Source organism: Neltuma alba, unplaced genomic scaffold, assembly GCF_004799145.2.
Source record: "Neltuma alba isolate B1F8T4 unplaced genomic scaffold, ASM479914v2 tig00011165_pilon, whole genome shotgun sequence".
In the NCBI taxonomy this organism is placed as follows: domain Eukaryota; kingdom Viridiplantae; phylum Streptophyta; class Magnoliopsida; order Fabales; family Fabaceae; genus Neltuma; species Neltuma alba.
Window position 1 is genome coordinate 20,741 of NW_021635896.1, and position 8,557 is coordinate 29,297.

The following is an 8,557-nucleotide window of genomic DNA, read 5'->3' on the forward strand; positions in this document are numbered from 1 at the left end:
ATTATTTTACTTTCTCAAGTGATCTCTCATTTCTTATGATTATTTTTAGGATTAAAAATTTTATAGTGTTTAAAATTTGTATATATAAAACTTAAATCTTCAAAATTATTTTAATAAAACATTTTAAATTTCAACATAAATAGCTTTGAAATAAATGTTTTTAATTTCATGTTTGTAAGCACTTATTTTAAGAGCTTAAAATATTTTAATTACAAAAAATATTTAATATTATGTTCTTATAATTTATGTTAGTTCTATTTATTTAAGCAAACACTGGATCCAATCCAAAAACGGAATTTACAACAACTTAATATAAAATATTTTTTATAATTAAAATATTTTAAAATCTTAAAAATAAATATTTACAACGTAAAAATACAAAATATTTATTTAAAGAGTATTTATATTGTAATTTAAAATGTTTGATTAAAATATTTTTAACGGTTTTAGTTAGATAAATAAATTTTCAACATTATAAATTATTTTTGTGTTTTTTATTTCCAAAAAATAATCATAAAAGAAAAGATTAACTATTTGGGAGGGGCAAAACAATCATTTTTTTTAATTAAGGAGGGCCATCTGATCATTTAACAATATTAAAAATTTCTAATGAGGCGTTTCCCATCTCCTATGTAAATTGTAAAATTTGGCAAGGGATCCATCTATGTAAAATTCTTGTGTCGGATATTTATCTACGCAGTGTCGGTGCTGAAATGCAACGTGTCTTTGACGTGGACGTGGGGCATGCTTTCGTGTGTAGGTTGATGGAGAGGATTTTCACAGGCTCGTGGTGTTTAATCGATTAGTAGTAATTAACCACGGATCGTCCTAGCTTAATCAAGGATCTCGGGTTCGAGACGTGGGAACGCAGCACTCCAAAAGGTCAGGGGGCGCCGTCCGTATGGATCCTTACAAGCTCCCGAATCCGGATTAGTCTGGAGACGTTGTCACGGCTGAAAGACGCCTATTTCCCTGGGATACCGGATGGAGTAATCAAAAAAAAAAAAAAATCTTTAGCCCAAAAAACAACCTATTAATTATGTAATTGTTTTTACATACTCGTATTTTTTTTGTTCAGAAAATTGTTTAGAAATGAGTTATTAACCCTTTGGCCAAAAAAAAAACAGAAGAAAGAGTTATTAACCTATGTCCTGTTTTCATATGCTTTGCTTCTGCTGCAGTCATGACGTACGAGTTCACAACAGAAATAAACAAAATAATATTTAATTTTAATCACTTTTTTAAATAAAATTAATCACTTAAAATTTTCTTTTGACCAAACAAACTTAATCACTTAAATTATAGCACAGTAAAACGCGCCAGAGAATATTATAGTACAAAAATCGAATTGAAAAAAAAACTGAGAAAACATGATCGGAGATTCAGATTTCATTCTTATGCTCAAGAAGGAACATTATTACAGTAATGCGTGTTTATCTGAATTTGAACGTTGTTCTGAACCAAGACCGACGAATCCCTTTCTTCGTTGAACCTTCTTCTGCCTTCCCAGTCTCTTTGTTTTTCCGCCATGTTAGCTCACCCCACCTAGCGTCTACCTCCACTTCTGCTCTCAGTTTTGCACGTGACGTTCTCTAATGCTGGAATCTGCTCGGCTAGCATTGCCACCGCTTATGATCTCCATTCCCGTTTTGTAGGCACTATATGGTATGAATTTCACGATAATTTAATCAATTCTTTGTTCATTGCGTCCATTGCCGACATACCCAGTTATTGATTTGCTGTTCTGGAGCTTAGTCTGGTTCTTTTAGATCTCGGGTTTCAAATTGAGCACTATTTAAATCTTGAATATCTACTCAATTATCCAGTTTTGGCTGCGAATGGAGATTTCTAGTGGAGTTTGTTCTCCTAGAGTTAGGTCTGATAGTTTGAAGAGAGAGGGATCCGAGGAAACCCCTTTGCAAGGTTTAGAGATGGAATTGTCTTCTGAGGTCGGTCATGATTATCAGACTCAACCAATGAATGCGTTGGATATCATGAGAGAGACCGTGAGGATTCTTAGGTTTAACTCTTGGGGTTTCATGGGGATAATGACTTTCCTCATTTGTCCTGTTTCTGCTGTACTTTTGTCTAAGATTCTAGTAAATGAGTCCGTTGTGACGAGACTGACTATGAGACTTGTGTTGGTGGCTCAAACAAGTGGTTTCTCGCTGACACCTTTCATCAAAGACTCTTGCTATCGTTTTGCAGAGACAATGGTTTCTTCAGTCATGTGCTTCCCATTGTATATCACACTGCTGTTATCAGCAAAAGCTGCAGTATTTTACACCGTAGAATGTACTTACTTGAGGAAACTGTTTGATGTATCCAAGTTTTGGGTGGTCATTGCCAAGTTTTGGAGGAGAATAGTTTCGACATACATGTGGACTTGCACAGCAATAGCAGGTTGCGTCATCTTGTTTGCTGTTATTCTAGTAGCTTTCTGCAGTACATTTTCTGTTCTTGGGTTTTCATCAGAGATGGTTGTGTCTGCTGCAATGGTGGTTGGGCTAGTTTTCTCAGTCATATTTGCCCATGCAATTATCATTTGCAAAGTTGCTCTTGTAATATCTGTGCTGGAGGATTTTCAGGAGCACAAGCGATGTTGAGATCTAGTGTTTTGATCAAGGGTCAAATTCAGGTAGGTCTTGTGATATTTCTTGTATCTGCTATAGGAATGGCCTTTGTGGAGGGATTGTTTGAGCACAGGGTAAAGACAATAAGCTATGGTGATGGATCTTCAAGGATGTGGGAAGGACCACTCTTGGTTATAATGTATTCCTTTGTTTTTCTTGTAGAATCCATGATGAATGCTGTTTTCTACTTCAATTGTAAGTTTTCTTATAAGGAGATCTCAGATGTTGAAGGTGACACAGTTTTGTACACCAGAAATGTCACATCTTCTGAATCAATGGGTATTCAGTGAGATAGCCAATTTGATTTCGTTTCATTAAGTGAATTAGTAATGCAAAGAAGTGAGTGAACTGCATGAGATTGTTGATGGCAAATTTATCATCACATAGTAGCCCTGCACTGATGCTTCTTCAACCCATTGAATATGGGGGCTATACAAGAGCGGATGAATTTGAATGGCTTTCAAGTCTCAAGAACCTTTTGAGATTTACTCATTTGAGCAAGTGAAAGTGTCTTTCAGATGAAGAGACACATGAAAGCAGGGTGAGATTGATGGTTTCATTTTTTGTAGTGTTTGAGGAAAATCTGCTGTGTGTGGACAAAATGGTAGAAATTCTAATTTGAATCTTCTACGTTCATGTAATCAGGCATTTGCTAAAGAGAATTACACAAGAACGTGTTTTGATTATGCATGAAGCACGCAAGTCTTTTCTTTTTGTCCCCCCCCCCCCCGGGGAATGAGCACGCATCTCTTCTTTACACCTATTAATCTATTACATCTTAATCATTTTCTCTCAAGGTGTATGTGTTGGATTGATCTTGCATATCAATATCATTCATGAATCACAATTATTTTATTAGGAAATGCTAAGTACACTGATATCTGGGTAGGCCTTGGTTTTGATTCAAAGAAATGTCTCAAGCATCTTAGTTCTTGTTCCTTCATCAGACTCCATCATCTTGTTCCTTCATCAGACTCCATCATCGCAGACCGTTCAAGTGTTTCCTTCTCCATCTTCTGTACCTTAATAGTCTACTATATATCTTTTCATAGTTGAGTTTTGAAAGATTTGAAAGGAAAATGAGTTTATCTATAAATGCTCTTCGTACATCCATTGGGTTTCTTGGAATATTGTAGCAAGCTCGCTTGCATCTAAAGATCTTTAAATGCAGATTATTGTCAATTCTTTGATTCTGCTTTACATGCACAGAGTGATCATTTATGCCATTGGCATTTGTGTAGTGATATTAAGGTTTGCTCACTCAACAGCAAATTGGGGCATGAACAAGTTCTATACAGTTTGCTGTCAGGTTCTTCAATGAAATTACACATGATGATTTTGGGTGAAGAGTCAATAATGTATTTCCTAGTAAAAAAAAATTAAAATCTATATATTGTATTGTTATTAAAAAATTTGATTGACAGCCATTCAAGAAATGATACTCCTCCTTTCCTTTTATTTATAAATCATTTCCAACTTTTTCACACAAATTAAAGAAAACTTTAAATTTTATTAACTTTTATTTAAAATTCAATAACTTTTCAACTTTATTTCTATTTAATATGTATTATACCATATTTAAACGAAGACTAAAAAATATTTTTTCTTTGTTCTATGAAATAGGACCGGTAGAGTATTCTTTTTTGTTAGATGGGTCACATTGTACAGGAATCTAGTGATTACTTGCCGGTGACAATTTGCCCTTGGATCAAGGTGAGAAGGATGATTTTTTTGCAATGACGACGTCCGAATTTCCTCTGTGGTCCAGACAATGAATATCAATGATAATATTTTATGCATTTACCAACCAATTTTGACAGGCTATATTAGATGCCAACTATTTCGGGATGGATGATATGGGCCTAAAGCTATTTCAATAATAATTTTCTCTATTTACACAACTTGGATGATAAGCATAAGCTTAAAAAAAAAAGAGCTCAATCCTATGAGATTAATCTATTATGAGGAAAAGCTAATTAAACTTATATACCCCATAACACTTATTAGATTTTTCAAGGTGGGGCTCATTTAGCCTAAAATTCAGTTTAAGAAAGGCAAGTGTTTCTCGTGACCAGGACTAAAGTCTATTCGAGAAATCTCCAAAGTGAAGAGATTAGTCATTGCTATTGACAAGGATATCCTGAGTTTGACAAAAAATAAGTGTTGAATCACTTAATGCTCATAATGATGATCGAACCATTTAACGAGTGTTCCAAAAAAAGGGGAAAAAACAAAGAAAATGATTGAGGTACTTAACATACTGAGTAAAGTGAAATACTTTGTTCTGCATATTCTGCCATTTTCAAAGAACCCTGCCCATGCTATTCCTGCCCAAAGCTGAGTCATTCGTCAGACTGATTTATTAATCCATAAGAAAGCAAATAGTGAAGGAGAGAAGTTGAAGTGGGAATAATAATAATAACGAGAAAAACAGAAGTGTGTGTATCCCTGTATATACAGATACACACAAAATTTAGGTTCTTTTGTTTGTATCTACCATATCTAATTCTCCAATCAAATCTTGTTATCAATGGTTTTTATTACTAATAAAGGTCTAATAGAATTTTGAAACTTTATCAATGTGAATATTTATTACTAAGAAAAGTTCATATGCTAGGATTTGATTGGAAAATTAGACTCAATAAATATAAGCAAATTGATCTAAGTTTTGTCATTTATGTTTTTATGCCTATTCACATTTCTTAGATGACTCGGTCACCGGCTAGCACATTAGCTAACACAGGATTTTTGAGTGGATTGGAAGTTTGTGGGGAGCAGAGATGTCTATGCAGAATGTCTAAAGCTTAGCTGAGGCCTATACACAATGATAAGCCATTGGGGATTATGATTAAAATTGGACAGTATATTGAAATACTGATGATCAAAATAAACAAGAAATAGATAACTCTCCTAATAAGTGACGATTTGATTGAAAAAGATATTGACAGTATTTTGAAATATTGATGACCAAAATAAAATTTAAGACAGAAACCTCTATTGAGACAAATAATTAATTTATGATTAATTTTTCTTAATTGTTATGACAATTAAATGAATAATACTATATTTCAACTTTGAAATTACCCTTTTTGGGGGGTTTATATTTGAAAAAATTAGTTAAAAATCCTGATTTGAGGTATGAATTGGGAAATGGGACCTAAAATAATATAAATGTGTAAGGTTTAATAAGTGTGATAGGAAAAAAGTTACATTACCCTCATGACAGATGCTAGTTGCATATGACAAATGCTCACTTGGATATAACTAATTACTTACGACAAATACTCACTCATTTGATATTAACATCCATATTATGTAATAACTTGTAATAAGAACCTACATGCAAATAAGCATCTGTATTACACAGTAAACTTATATCTACCATATGTAATTAGCATTTATATTACATAAAAACTTATATGCAAGTTGGCATTCATCATATTATGTAAATGAGCATTCGTTATATACAATTAGCTTCCATTACATGTAAATTAGGATATATTACACAAAATTGACACGTGTCATAAGGACAATGTAGTTTGTTATCTATCTCATTTTTGGCAATTAAGGATCCCACATCATTACATTGTTTTAGGTCCCATTTTCTAATTAAATGATTAATTTGTTAAGAGGGATTTTTTTCTTGAAAAAATGACAAAAAAATTCTTGCTGAGTTAAAAAAAAAACTAATAGGTCTTGCTAACTATTCTTGTACCACTCTAGTCCTTATTATTTGTAAGGAAATTTTGGTTGTTTTTATTTATCATTTATACCTTTTTTTTAATGTTTTATTTTTATTTCTGCTCTTATTAATCCTAATAAGTGAAGAGAGGGGGAATAGTGAGAAGAAATATACTCGCTGAAGGATCACCACTATTTACTATCCTCCCTGTTATGCGAGAGTGGTAATTACGTTCCAAGAAATAGGCTTCAGTCTGCGCCACGCAGCGCTTGGGCGTTCCTCCTTCACCGTCGCAGTCACTCATGGTGCCCCACTCATCGCTCCCTTAACTTTCCGCCTCTCCATCCCTCAGTCACGCGGTCGCAGAGTCGCCGTTATCTCTCGCTCAGTCGACGGCTGGTGATTCATCCCCGGAAGACCGGAAATCTTGTTCAGTCCCGGTCTCGCTCAGACAACCTCACTCCCTTAGGTCTTCAATCGTGTAACTTTGCCCCCTTTTATCTTCACTTTTAGGTTTTTTTCCTGCTTGTTCATCGGTGATTAGTTTGTGAATGTGATAGATGTTTACTTTAGTGTGCTCTTCTTGTTCAACGGCTGAAGTGTTATGATTGTGCTCTGCTTGTTCGCTTCCTTGCGGTTTCTTTCTTCCACTGCTTAATTTTGGTGATTCAAGCGCTGAACCGTGACTGAAGCCTGATTATGATGTTTCTTGTTAATGTTCATTCCCTTACGGTTTCTTTCTTTAGCTGCTTAATTTTACTACTTGTTTTGGTCTTTGATTTTAGGGGAGAAATTATGGTTATAAGTTGTTTTATATAGTTAAAAAGTCTTGGGAGTTTAGAACTAGTACATATAAATACAGTTGATGATAATAGAGTCATACAGCAATCTTTCTCAATCATTTTGCAGCATTCTCTTTATAATTCTGTATCAGTGGATGTAGCCATCCATATCATATTTGAATTAAAGTATATTATGCATAATAATTAACATGTTGCTGGTACCTTGAGACAATTTATTTGACATAAAATGTAAAATATATTAACATCATGTTGATAAGATCATGTGGGGGCCCTTTGAATTTGAGGAATATAATTTATTTGAAGGATTGCAGGATATACAATGATGGATAAGTTCCTTTCTTTTCATTATTTCTAATTTTTTAGTTGACTTGCTCCATTTTAGATATTTGTATGAGCTTCAATCTTTCTTGTCAAATTATTTTGACCTTTCATGTAATTTAATATAAAATATAGGTTAGAATAACTATGACTTACATTTCTGGGGATTGAGAATATGGCACTTGCTAAATTTTTCTGTAGGGGAACAAGATTTGCTCGAACTTGCGTTCTAATTAGATGTTTCAGTTGCAAGCCAAGTTGTGCGTTTATTTTGAATTCATTGTTTTATTGTGTAGCAGCGATTCAGATAAGAGATTACACTGAAAACTTGATTGGTGCTATGATGGTGGATTGTCGTAGATTTATTTTCATTTCTTTAATTTTTGGGTTGGTCTAGCTTAGATGGATTTGAATTATATATTCTGTTGTGCAGTTGTCTTGTATGTATAATCATGAACATGTTGATTGTGTTGTTTTATGGAATAATGTAATGTAAAATATGGAATTTTGTTATTTTATTGTTTGCAAGATTTAGGTTAACAATTAGGCTTTTTATAGGCTCAAAACCTATTAGAGGCCTTCAAGGTTGAGACTATAAGCCTTTTAAAGGCCAAGGCCTCCTTTTTAAGTTGGCCTTTAAATAGGACTGTGATAGGCGCAAACTTGAGCTTAGAAAAAAGTCTTATAGTGGCTACAGGTTAGGTTTAGGCATGGAGCCTACCTTTCAGGCTTAGGCCTATTTGGCAAAAGCCCGGCTTGTTTCCATCCTTAGTATAGCCCATTTTTCATCTAACTTCATCATCCTCCTCAGACCAGCTGCAACAAGCTTTGCTCTCCTGAATGTCACTTACCCAACATAGTAGAACTACCATTGTCTAGCAGGACAGTTGGTCTTTGCCTTTTCTTCTCCCTTTTCTCTTTGCTGAATGCAAGGAATTGTATTCCTAGGAGGCTTTTGAGAGCAAGGTGGAAGAGAGTGGGGACTTTGAACTGGGAATTGAGGAAGGCAGATCAAACTAGTAGAGAAATTGGTAGGGGGAGTATGGAGGGAAAGTTGAGAGTAGAAAAGGAGGTGAAGCATTCATGTTGCTGAGTCGATAAGTTTTCTTCTTAACCATTGT

At 34.2% G+C, this 8,557-nt stretch overlaps 1 pseudogene; it reads left to right on the forward strand.

Moving 5' to 3' along the window:
- Positions 1-1,395: 1,395 nt before the first annotated feature.
- LOC114762011 (uncharacterized) lies at positions 1,396-2,931 on the forward strand (annotated as a pseudogene).
- The last annotated feature ends 5,626 nt before the right edge of the window (positions 2,932-8,557 follow it).